Below are 12320 nucleotides of genomic sequence, written 5' to 3'. Positions count from 1 at the left end.
TGTGGTTATGCCACCTAACTGTAGGGGTAGCCACATCTAGGCTTTTCTCCCTATTTACTTTACTGACTCAATTGATTTTACTCTAGCTTTATGTCGGAACTTGAGTCCCTAAAAAAAGAAAAAAGAGCGTGTGTTCCGACCATAGAGCCATCAGCCTGAGCTGATGACTCTATGTCCGGAAAAGAGTGTGTGCTCGGTCACTCAGCCGCCGATTTGGCAAAATAAATTTTGTTCTCCTCGCCGGCTGAGCACCCGAGAGGGGTCCGGCCACCAAGCCCATGCATGCCGCACATGACCTCAGTGCTCGGATTTCGCGAGTAGATCTTTCATTTCGATCTGCCTTAAGGGCCTAGTCCGCGGAGCGGTATATAGAATTCTATATTTGCTATATAAGGTAAATTTACGTTAAACGGTTTAATGAAAAGTATGAATGTATCAATATGAATTTACGTTATTTAATCAGAAAACACTTTTTTTTTGTTTTTTTTTGTTTTATTTTTGTTTTTTTTTTGTGGACTTCCTTGTGGCGTCGGGACTATAAAATGCCTGGGCAACAATTCTTTCCTTTTTTCCTTAATCCTATTTGTGTGCGTGTATTGGGGTGTGCATTCCCAAGTGTATAATGCTCTCACACACGCCGGTGTATATTGGACTTATAATTACCTAAAAACCTAAAAACCTAAAAAAGAAAAGCGTACCCTCTCGCCAGAGTTTTTTTTGGTGTGTTTTCTGATTGACTGCATTTCTTTGTTCGTTCTTCTTGCAACCATCTCATTCTTTATTTATTCGTTCGGGTTCTCCCTATATCGAGCTATCTGTTGTTTTGGTCTTCTGTGTACCGTCCTTGTGTTTTCATTGTAGTTAGTCAGCTCTCTTAACATTCTGCTGGGGTGGTTTCTTAGTCCGTTAAAAATTTCATATGCTCTCTCGTCTAGCGTGCGTAGGATTCTTGTTTGTCCTGAGTCTCTATATACATATCTCAAGGGTACGTACCTTGGTATCTTAAGGGCATCTCTGACTATTTGATTTTGAGTAGTCTGTATCTTTTTCCTGTTTGTTTTACAGGTGTGTCCCCACGCAGCGGATGCATATGTTAGGACTGGCAGGATAATACTATTCGCAACCCTGATTTTGGTTTTAAATCGTAGTTTACTTTTCCTTCCAATAAGTGTTGAGAGCTGACTTTTCAACGCTTTGGCTTTGCGTATTTGCTGATTGATGTGCTCAGTGAACGTTAGCTTCTTATCTAGATGTACCCCTAGATATTTAGCCTGGTTGGTCCAGTCTACTGGGGTGTTTTCGATTGTAATTTCGCGATTTGTTACACTTCTTCTGTGACTAAACATTACAGCCTGTGTTTTATCTGGATTTAGGGCTATTTTCCATTTTATACACCATCTTTGGAATCTGTTTAGTGCTCTTTGCAGATGATTAGCTGCATGATCCGGGTTTCTCCAGCTAACAGCTATTGCTGTGTCGTCAGCGTAAAGACTCAACAGAGAGCCTGGCTCTTTTGGCGTGTCGGCCGTATAGATGGTGTACAGGTACGGCGACAGCACCGCTCCCTGAGGCACACCCGCCTCCAGGGTCCCGACTTCGGATAGGGTTGCCCCTATTCGAACTCTGAACCTTTTGTTGGCAAGATATGACGCAAGGAGGCATGTCATCGCCTCACTGTAACCAAATTCATTCATTTTATAGATGAGTCCATGGTGCCAGACTCTGTCGAAGGCTTTGCTGACGTCCAGAAAAGCTGTAGCTGTGTACATTTTTTCATTAAATCCTTTGGTGATGAATTCTGTAAGTCGTAGTACCTGTAATTCACAGGAGTGTTCGCTTCTGAACCCGAATTGAGCCTCTGGTATGGTTCCTAGCATTTGTGATTCTTCATTGAGTCTTTTTAGTATAACTCTTTCCGCTATCTTGCTTATAGATGATAATAAGCTGATAGGTCTGTAATTTTGCGGAAATGTGCCGTTTTTACCAGGTTTTGCAATCATTATTACGTGTGCCTCTTTCCACCTATCTGGGAAATATCGTAGTTTTAGCATGTTGTTTATTATGTTAGTGATATAAACAATAGCTTTTGTTGGTAGATTTTTCAGCGCCCTATTTGTGATGTTGTCGGGTCCTGGGGCTTTTTTGGCATTTGTCATTTTTATAAGTTCCTTTATTTCTTCGGGAGATGTATGTGTAATACCTATTCTGCCCTTTTTCCTTCTAAGTCTTCTCGCTGTTCTTTCTACCTCTTCTTCAAAGTCTATGTCATCGTCGGGGTCTTCGTTGTTTCTACACGCCCTTTCTAGTTCGTCCTTCATGACTTCGGCTTTGTCGATTTCCGTATGGACAATCCCGTTTACTCCGTGTAGGGGAGGTATGGGTTTCTTGTCCTTTCGAAGGATTTTAGATAACTTCCAGAAGGCGGATTTGTTAGGATTTAGCTCATCGATATAGGAGTCCCAGCTTTCATTTCTATGATTTTGAAGTTGTTTTTTCACTTCCCTGTCTAGCTCATTTGCAATCCTTTTGTCTTCTACCATTCTTGTGCGGTAGGCTCTTCTTCTTTTCCGGTTTTTCTCTTTGATTAGGTTTTGAAGTTCTATACTTATATCCCTGAATCTTCCTTTTTGTCTTGTGATTGTTTCGGTTTTGGAGCTGGCATCGATAGCATTGTTTATTGCTTGTTCTAGTTTTATTACACTGTCTTCTAGTTCTGTAATATTATTAATTGTTGGGATGTTACCGATGTTCTCGCTCACAATTCTTCTAAAGTTTGGCCAACTTGTTTTCTTTCTGTTGTGGGGCTGCAAATAGTTCAATTCTGTTGCGCCCAGGGTCAGGACGATTAGGTTATGTGTCGAATCGCCTTCATTTAGAGAGTGTATCTCGTATTGTTGACCCATGTTGTGTAGGATTGCAATGTCGAGATACGTAGGGAGTTCTCCGTGGAAACATGTCGGTTCTGTTGGTCCGATGACATATGTGTTCGGTCTGTTCTCGAGATGGTTGCAGAGATATCTTCCGTTTCGGTTGGTCGTCCTGTCAAACCAATTGGGAGATCTAGCATTAAGGTCTCCAATAATTATAGTTGGCTCTTCTGAGTTCAGTATTAGGCTCAAATCTTCGTTGAAAATCGGATCATGTGGTCTAACGTAAGCTGACACTATTTTTAGTGTTTCGTTGTTGGCCTTAAGTCGAATAATTGTGGCTTCCATTGTCACCAGTCCGTCTGGTGTTGGGATGTGCTCGTGTTCGAGTCCCCTTTTGACTAATACAGCTGTTCCTCCTGATAATGCTCTATGATCCGTTCTATAGATATCGTAGCCTGGAAATTTTGTTTTTTTCCTTTCCACTAGTTTGGTTTCTTGAAGTGCTACGATATCGAGCTCTAATCTGTTTATTATTTCATCCAGAAGGTTGATCTTTTTGAATATTCCGCCGGAATTCCATGACCCAATGCGTAGATCTTCGTTTTGGTTTGCTAACATTTTCGGACGGCTTCTCCAAATGCAGTCATCATTTTTGTTGCTTTGTCCATCATGGACATCATTTCCATCATTTTGTTATTATACTCTGTATGGAAGTTTGCGATGAGGGTAGCTGCGTCCTGTACCGACACTTCTTGTGGTTGTGCTGGAGATTCTGAGGTGGTTTCAGCGGATTTTTTCGCTGCCTGTGCGTAGCTGACTCCTTTGTTGATTGGAGCGCTGTTTATGGGTCTTCCTACCGGTCTTGTTGGGGCAGGTGTTTTCTTTTTGGGGGCCTTAGAGCATCCTCTATAATTTGCTGTGTGCGCTTCACCACAGTTTGCACATTTGGGGCCGGTTTCCCGGCTTTTCTCACAGTCGTTACTGATGTGGTTTTCTCCGCATTTTACACATCTGGATCCGCAATGGCAAGCCTTTGAGCTGTGATAGAACCCTTGACAGTTATAACACTGTAGGGTGTCTTTTGTGATTTTGAATTCATCCTCCACATAGATGCGCATGTAGCATACATCAGATATTTTTTTAATTTTTGCAACGTCTTCCTCTTTGAGGGTGACGATAAAATGTGGCAGTACTTTTTTATCAGCTTTTTTGGAGATCATATTGATCACCCTTGTTGCTTCTATTCCTTTATTGTATAGTTCGTCTTTAATTGCTACTGTGCTAGTAGTAGCAGATAGCCCTTTTATAATGACTCTTTTTAGTTTATCGCTATCTATGGGATATGCGATGAATTCTACTTTTGGACTGTGTTCTTCTAGGATGTGTACCATTCCTAGGTAATCTTTTCTGGTTTTTGTGTTAATAACAATCGATCTGCCTGATCGTGCAAACTTATTGACTGATATTATGCCTTGGTTGGCTGCTCTCTGCAGGATTTTTTGGTGTTCTCCTACAGTTTTTAGGATTATCGCCGGTGGTTTCGGCTCTTTTACTATAGGCTCCTCGCTTGTTTGCGGTGAGTCTTTTGGTACGTCGTTTTCTTTTTCAACTTGGCTATTTTTGCTCAAGTTATTTTGGGCAGTTTTCTTTTTCTGGCTTCTTTCATGAGCCTCTTTCGCAGCCTTGTTAAATTCAATTTCTTTCCGCTGATTTATTATCTGCGTCTGCTTTTCGGCGACGCTTATTTTTGTTTTCACACTACTGTCTGATTTCTCAGTAGTGGTGCCTGTCTTTTTTCCTTTTTTGTTTTGGACTTGTGTCCAACCTGCAGGTTCTTTGGTTGTTATGATTCTTTCCGGCTCTTTAGGCTTACCTTTGCTACCGGATGGCTTTACGGGGGGAGGTGAACCGATTCCTAGTTCCAATAGCTTTACAACGTCATTATCGAGGGAGGCTTTCCACGGGTCGATTTCCATTATTGACTCTTCTTTCTCCTTGGCTGCTGTTAATGCCATTATATGTTGTACAAGTTTTTGTATCTCCTTGTCCTTTTCTTTGTTTTCGTTTCTCAGCTCAGTCATCTGAGCGAGAAGGTCTTGGATTTGTTTATTTGCCTTTTCCTTGCGGATACGGCTTTCTTCTTTAAGGGATTTGATCTGTTCCGTCAGTACATTGACCGACCTTAAAAGCTCATTGGCCTTTTCCCTTTCCGCCATTTCTCTGGCCTTTTTCATTACTTCTTCGTCTTCCGAAAAGTCTTCTTTGGGCCTTAGCCTTTTCATTTTCTTGCCGATTTCGGGCTCGGCTTCATTTTTGGAGACGTTGTCCACGGCGGGTTGTGTCTCTACTACAGTTGGGGGTGGGGCTTCGCGCAATTCTGCAGCTGGGCTCGGCTCTTCGTCGATGGCGTCCATCGTATTGATATCGTCATCGGTGTCGATTTCGCTTTTTTCTTCCTCCGACTCGGGCAGATAGGAGTCATCGTCAGATATTACGATTTCTATGTCGTCGATCGCGGGATTAGTCGATTTAATAAATTTATTATATAGCTCGATCGAGCTGTCAACAGAGGGGTTTGATGATTCGGCTAAATCATTCTCTTCTTCTTCTTGTGTTGTCACCTGCGTGACAACACTTTCTGGGGGGGGAATATCACTCATATTGCCGTAAGGCAGTGAACAAATAGTTCATAAGATATAAGAAAATTCTACTTAGACGACTCTGTTTTTTTTCCACCGACTGACCGCTGTTAGTACGGCTTACTGGGTGCCGTCCCAGGTACCTCGCGGTAGTTCACTCCCTGTATTCACAGTGAGGGATCCTCTTCCTGTTTCTCACACCTCAGGAGCAGGGGCCGTTTCTGTCCGACCTTGTCAAATGTCAAGGCCTTACAGTGTCATCCCTGACGACACACTGAGGTGATCCCGAATTCTTCGCAAACGCGAAGCTATTATAGCCTCCGCGACAAGCCTATAAAAACAGCTCCTCGACGGTTTAACTAGTAACAACCTCGCATCCGCTTTTCGCTAATATGTAGGACAAGTGCCTATGCCACACTCGGCGTCTTACCCACCGGGAGCTGAAAAGCTCCGTTGATAATAGGTCAGTCGCCCCCACCTAAGCACGCTTCTCTCTCACGTCCGTACTGTTCGGCTGCTCGAGTCGAACTATTAAGAGAGTCGTATTAGACTTCTGAATTTAAAAGTATTATAAGAGTTATGTATACATCAGCTAGCTACCTGAATAGTCCCTTTTATTTCTTATGTTACAAAGTTATCTACGATATCTAAAACGTTTCAATCCTTTAAAATTATATGGGTTTATTGTTACGTTATGCCCTTCTCTACGTCATCTCTTTTGTATGTTAAAGAACATTTATATGCTTTATTACTGACTATTAGACCGTTTTTTTTGTTCGCTAATATCATTATTTTATAGCATCCCATTATTTAATTTATGGATTAAATCCGGATAGCAAATTGATATTCTTCACTTATGACATTCTGCAATTATTGTTGGATAGCCCAAAATTGACGAAGTAAGTCTAAAGCGTTAATCACAAAAAACTTATCGGTAAAATTATATTAAGGATTATGTGCAGAAGTATTTTATATAGCTGACAAAATAAATATATTGACCGATAGCTTTTGTGGTCGTTGGAGTTTTTGCAGGTTTAAACAAGGTAACAACTTTGTCCTTGCTTTGCTTGTCTGCAGACTTTGGATATCAGTAATTGTTGTGTTTTTGGTACAAATTTTATAAGCTTTGTGCTCAGATCTTCAGTCAGTAACCGTAATATTGTTCATTATATAGGTAGATAGTGGATCCAAGCTCAACATAGTTGAAAGGTTCCCTCAGCTGACTGGTTTTGTCCTCTCTCATTTAAGTTTTTCTTTACTTATTTGCCAGCAGAGATAGCACTTTTACATTTATTATGTGTTTTTCAGGAATCATATTAATACCAAATACCCTAGGTTTGGCCCTCTATATGTTTCCTGCACTAGAAATATGTCACATTTGTGCTAAGCACCCTTAATATTTATAGACATAATTAGAATAGTTGGTCCTAAAAAGGGCCGATTTGACAAAAATCATATTGAACGGGTGATTAGCCGATTAATTTTTTGTTCATTACCCAGGGTACGTCAGATTGCGGTGGTCTTATTAGTACTTAAATTTTCGTAAAGGCTTCTCTTTTGAACTCCATAATAAATGGCTAATCTTTAACTTTTCATTAAAAATTTAAATTTTACATACTGTTACTTTTAGACGATATTTCGAATCAGATATGTATAGTAATCACCGTACTTAATATAGAGTCTCTTTGTGAAAAGTAAGTGAGTTTATCATATCGGTGACAACTCATATATGGATAATAAGGACATAAACGGGTAAAATAAGTGTACAAAATTTCAAATAAATATATCGACGGTATTGCTCAGAAGATGGGTTTATCCCAGAAATCAAAGGTTACAGGTATATTAAAGGTTCTGTATACGTATTTTCATTACTAAAAAAGTATATTTAAAATAAAAGCCTTAAGGTATTTTTAGATTCTATGGAAATTAGAATTTAGGGAAATCAGCAAATTAAAAAATACAGCCATAATTCTAAATCACCAACTTGAGACAAACAGTTGTCCCCTTTTCAACTTATTCAGTTACAGGCTATAACATGTAAACCCATTCCTGTTTTATTGTCAGATAAAATAAATTTCCATCAAGTGACAGTCGAATCCATCACTTACTTAAAGAGTAGGAAAAGACATGCTTATGCTTTAGAGTACGGGTACTTTATTACAAAGTACCCTTTGCTTTTGGCAATTAGTTTCTCACTTTCTCAGCGATGGATCTCTCTTTCCTCATCAATAATGTTTTCGCTCGATACTGTCTGAATATCTTATTCTACGATATTTAGATTTCACTATATGCTCTACATTTCTTGGCAATACTTCTAATGGGTTTTCTGGTAATACTGATCTAATTAATACCTGAGTTTTACTTACATTGTTTTGTCAGCGTTCTCGTCATGTATCCAGTCAATAGCATTGGTTTAATCACTATTTTATATATCCTTATTTTAGGGATTCGTATTAGACTTCTGGATTTAAAAGTGTTATGAGGGTTATATATACATCAGTTAGTTACCTGAATATTCCATTTTATTTCTTATGTGACAACGTTATCTACGATACCCAAAATGCTGCAATCTTTCAAAATTATATGGGTTTAGTGTTACGTTATGCCCTACTCTACATCCTTTCTTTTGTATGTTAAAGAACATTTATTTGGTTTTCTGATTACTGACTATTAGACCGTTTTTTTGCTGCTTGTAGCATTATTCTATAGCATTCTAATATTTAATTTATGGATTAAACCGGGTAGAAAATAGATATTTTTCACTTTCTCAGAGAAATAATATTCTAACATACAAAATCCTATTAAATTTCCAAAACCTTCCTTGAATATTAAATTCACTTATGAGGGGCAGAAGCAATATCAGTACTATAATAAGGCGTATAGTCCTGGACTGGCTAATCGTTGGATAATAGGAAGCATGAGTGTAGCAGTTTTATTGTTTTCCTGACTGCTACCTGGGATCGGGGAGCAGAGATATCAGTACCAAGTTAATGCATATAGGAATTGTAGCTTGAACTTTATTATTATTAAATAGCACTATATTTTCTAGTAAAATCGTCATCACTTTACAGTAAGACAAATTTTCGAACGTTGGTTATGAAAACGTTAAGGACATACCACCGAACTCCCTATGTCAAAAAAACAGAGATTAAAATAGGCGCCAAGAAACTGTATTATAAAACAGTCGAATAAATACAGATTCTCGATTTAAATATTCAAAAAAATTAATGAACAGCTTACTAAAATAGAAATAACGCATATTTAAGATGCAATCCATTAATGGACCAAGGTACAAAGCACTCCTAGCATATGCTAATGACATTGATCTCATAAGAAACTCTCTCCCATCCGCAAACGACATCTTTAACAAAGTGAGGAGAGTACCAAAACTGTTTCACTTAAAATTAACAAAATGAAAACCAAATACAAGCGAATCAAGAGAAGAGAGCAATTCAATACATCTAGATAAAATAATAAAGTCAACAACTACAATTTTGAAAGTATGGAATACTTTAAATATCTTAGATCAATAATCACGGTTAATAATAATGTCACTAAAGAACTACAGAGCATAATTCTTCTAAAATTTTTTAACCTCATTATTATATCACTACAAATCCGTATAGAATAAGAACATATACTGAATAAAGAAAGCTCTTATAACGATATTATTCAGGAAAATAAATCGCTTAAGGTAGATCGGACACATGCATAGCCGCCAAGATGTCAAACTTGTAAAACTGGTATGGAAGAAACTTAGCACAGAAGAATGCCACTTGGGTGTCTCAGTATACAATAGAGAGAAAACATCCAATCATATCTTAGAAAATTAACATTTCATTGAAGATTCGTGGAAAATCTATCAACTTGGAAAAAAGTTGTAGTTCGCGAAGACTCACCCAGTGTTGTAGCGCTACGTTAAAATGACAATAAAGAAAAAAGGGAAACAGTGACAAATAGCAACAAAAATGGACTAATGGAGCACAGCTGCGTTAAAATCATGATAAGAAATACAATAGATGATTGACGGATTCGAGAAACTTGAGACTTGAGAAAGGCAATCTGCCGAAACAGCTGTAGTGATAAGATACAATTAATTTGGTATAAATTTTGAAAACAAAGTTTTTAGTATTTTGTTGTTAAATAAAATGGAATTAACATACGACATTATATACGCTATAATAACTAGACAACTTGTATGATACGAACATATAAGGAGAAAGTTTCATGAAACAATAAACTACCCAATATTCTTTAAGAGTGAAATCGATATGAATAAAGAAAATGAGGAAAACTATGGCAAAAGGTAAAAAAAAGTAGTGATTAAAACATGAGAGAGGTACCTTGTGGACAACATGTGCTTAATTAGGAACGAATTGAGATACATAATCAGAAGACGACAAAGGAAAATCTATATAATATATCGTCGGTATACTGCGAAAACCAGGTAAATGACAAATTTTAAAATATTGAGTTAAGTATACCAAAATTCTCAGCTTTTTCTGCTCTACATACAGGTAAACCCCAATAAATGATACGACTTACCATTCAGCAGATAATTTGTGTAATAAACAAATAAGTTACACCTAATCAACTTTTCATTTTCAAATAAAACAATATATCGCTACTTACTTTCATAAAATTAAAGTTTTGTTGCATGTAAAACAAAGTAAACCCACATATATTATTATGCCGGACAACAATAATATTTCTACTACTGCATACCATATTCAGTAAAAAGGTGATAAGTGTCTTTAATACATTTTACGTGTATGATTTATTAAAATTTCTCTTTCATATCGACTAGTAAAAACCTTTAAGTACACTTACTTCATTTTACCTGAAAACGGGTTGAGTTAAAATTTAGAAATGGTTATTAAGCTAAACCCATAAATGATCTTATAACACAAACACAGATAGAATAACTGAAGACAGCAGTTCAATTCTTGATGATTCTGATAACAATATAGTCTCAATAATGGAATCCATTTTTGATAGTGACTTTTCAGATGTAGACCCCACATATCAGCCAAGTGAAGAGACTCTTTCTAGGAAGTCTATATGATTTACACACAGCTGTCTTTGATAGCCTAAATGATGAGAAAAAAAACACTAAAATAGGTGCACCCACGAACAATTTAGTGTCAACTGAAATAGCTAGTTGGATATTAAATCTACTTCTTGACAAAGTATGAAAAGACCTACGTCCACTAAAACGTTGGAGAAAAGCTAACCCCAAAGATTGGGTAATAAATGTCGCAAAAAGGAGACGTGCTGAGGGTTTGCCTTATAAGATAAAAAAGAGAACATCGACCAGCAAAATTGACAAAACCAGTTAATTGTTTAGAGTGCTTTTACATATATGCCAGTTATTTCAGCGAAGATTACAGACAAAAACTATGTCGTGATTATTGAAAATTAGAACATATAGGCCAGAAACATTTTCTTATTGCACGTATTAAAACGGAGCCACCAAAGAGAGTCTTTGCAGTTCGTCGAAGTTTAAAAAACCACGTGCATTTTCCAAAAATTGTTACTTTTCTTTGAATGATCAAGACATACAGGTATGTGAGAAATTTTTTTGTAAGACACTTTGTATATCAGCGTCGTTAATACAAGATGTAAGAAAAACTGATATTCTAGACTGTTATGCAGATACGAATAAAAGAGACAAGCATACACCGCCAAATAAAACAAGCAGTAAAACCCGAAAAATCGTGAAGGCTCATATTGAGTCTTTTCCAACCATGGGCCCACATTATATTCGCCAAAGTTCAAAGCATAGATATTTGGACAAAAATTTAAGTATAAGAAAAATGTACTTTTTATAAATGACTGAATATTTTCTAACGACTATAATTTAAGCTTTTTTGTTGCTAGAAAAGATCAATGTTTAGTTTGTAATAAATATAATAGGGGTAATCCAACTGACAAATCGGATTTAGAAGACAGTTATAGAGAACATCAGAAAAGAAAAGAAGTACGTAATCTTAAAAAACAAAATGATAGGAAAAGATCTAATGAACAATGTGATTTTGTTTCAATTATTTTCGATCTACAGGCCGTACTACAGATTCCAAGTGGATTGACTGGACAACTATATTATTCTCGAAAATTATATGTCTACAATTTGTGTGTATATGAAGCCGTATTACCAAATGCAGCTTACTGTTTTGCCTAGTCAGAAATCAACGGTAGACGAGGAAGTTCTGAAATAGGAAACATTATACTCCACTACTTATCAAAATGTGTTCCAGAATATGTAAGTAAGTGAAATAAGTTTATTTTCTGATACCTGCGAGGGAGAGAATCGTAATTAGAATATTGCAGCCTTGCTATGTTCAAAACATAGATCATTTAAATATTATTGAACACAAATTTTTAGAGTCTGGACATTCCTATATGGAAGTTGACTCTATCCATAGTAGTATTGAAACCGCTAAAAAACAGATCTATCTGTGGGATGCCAGATTACTTGTCTGTTTTTCAAAATGCAAGAGGAACTAAAAATATCAAGGTTGATGATAAAAGTGTGTATAGAACCATACAAATGTAAAGAATTTAAATACTATGACTTTTACGATTTAAAAAATTTGTCACACACTTTAATTAAAAACCGGACAAAAGACCAAAACGGCGAAAAAATAATGTGGTTGAAGATAAAAAGAATGAGATTCATGAAAGGAGAGACAAAGAGAATGTTTTAAAAGAGACTATTTTAATTATGACATGTCAACAAGCTTCAATTATTTCCATACTGATACTGCACGGCAGTCAACAAGAAAAAAGCACGCCAAGTTATCAACTAATA

The sequence above is a fragment of the Diabrotica undecimpunctata genome, chromosome 6 (genome assembly GCF_040954645.1).
Source record: "Diabrotica undecimpunctata isolate CICGRU chromosome 6, icDiaUnde3, whole genome shotgun sequence".
Taxonomy (NCBI): Eukaryota; Metazoa; Arthropoda; class Insecta; order Coleoptera; family Chrysomelidae; genus Diabrotica; species Diabrotica undecimpunctata.
This window is presented reverse-complemented; position numbering follows the sequence as displayed.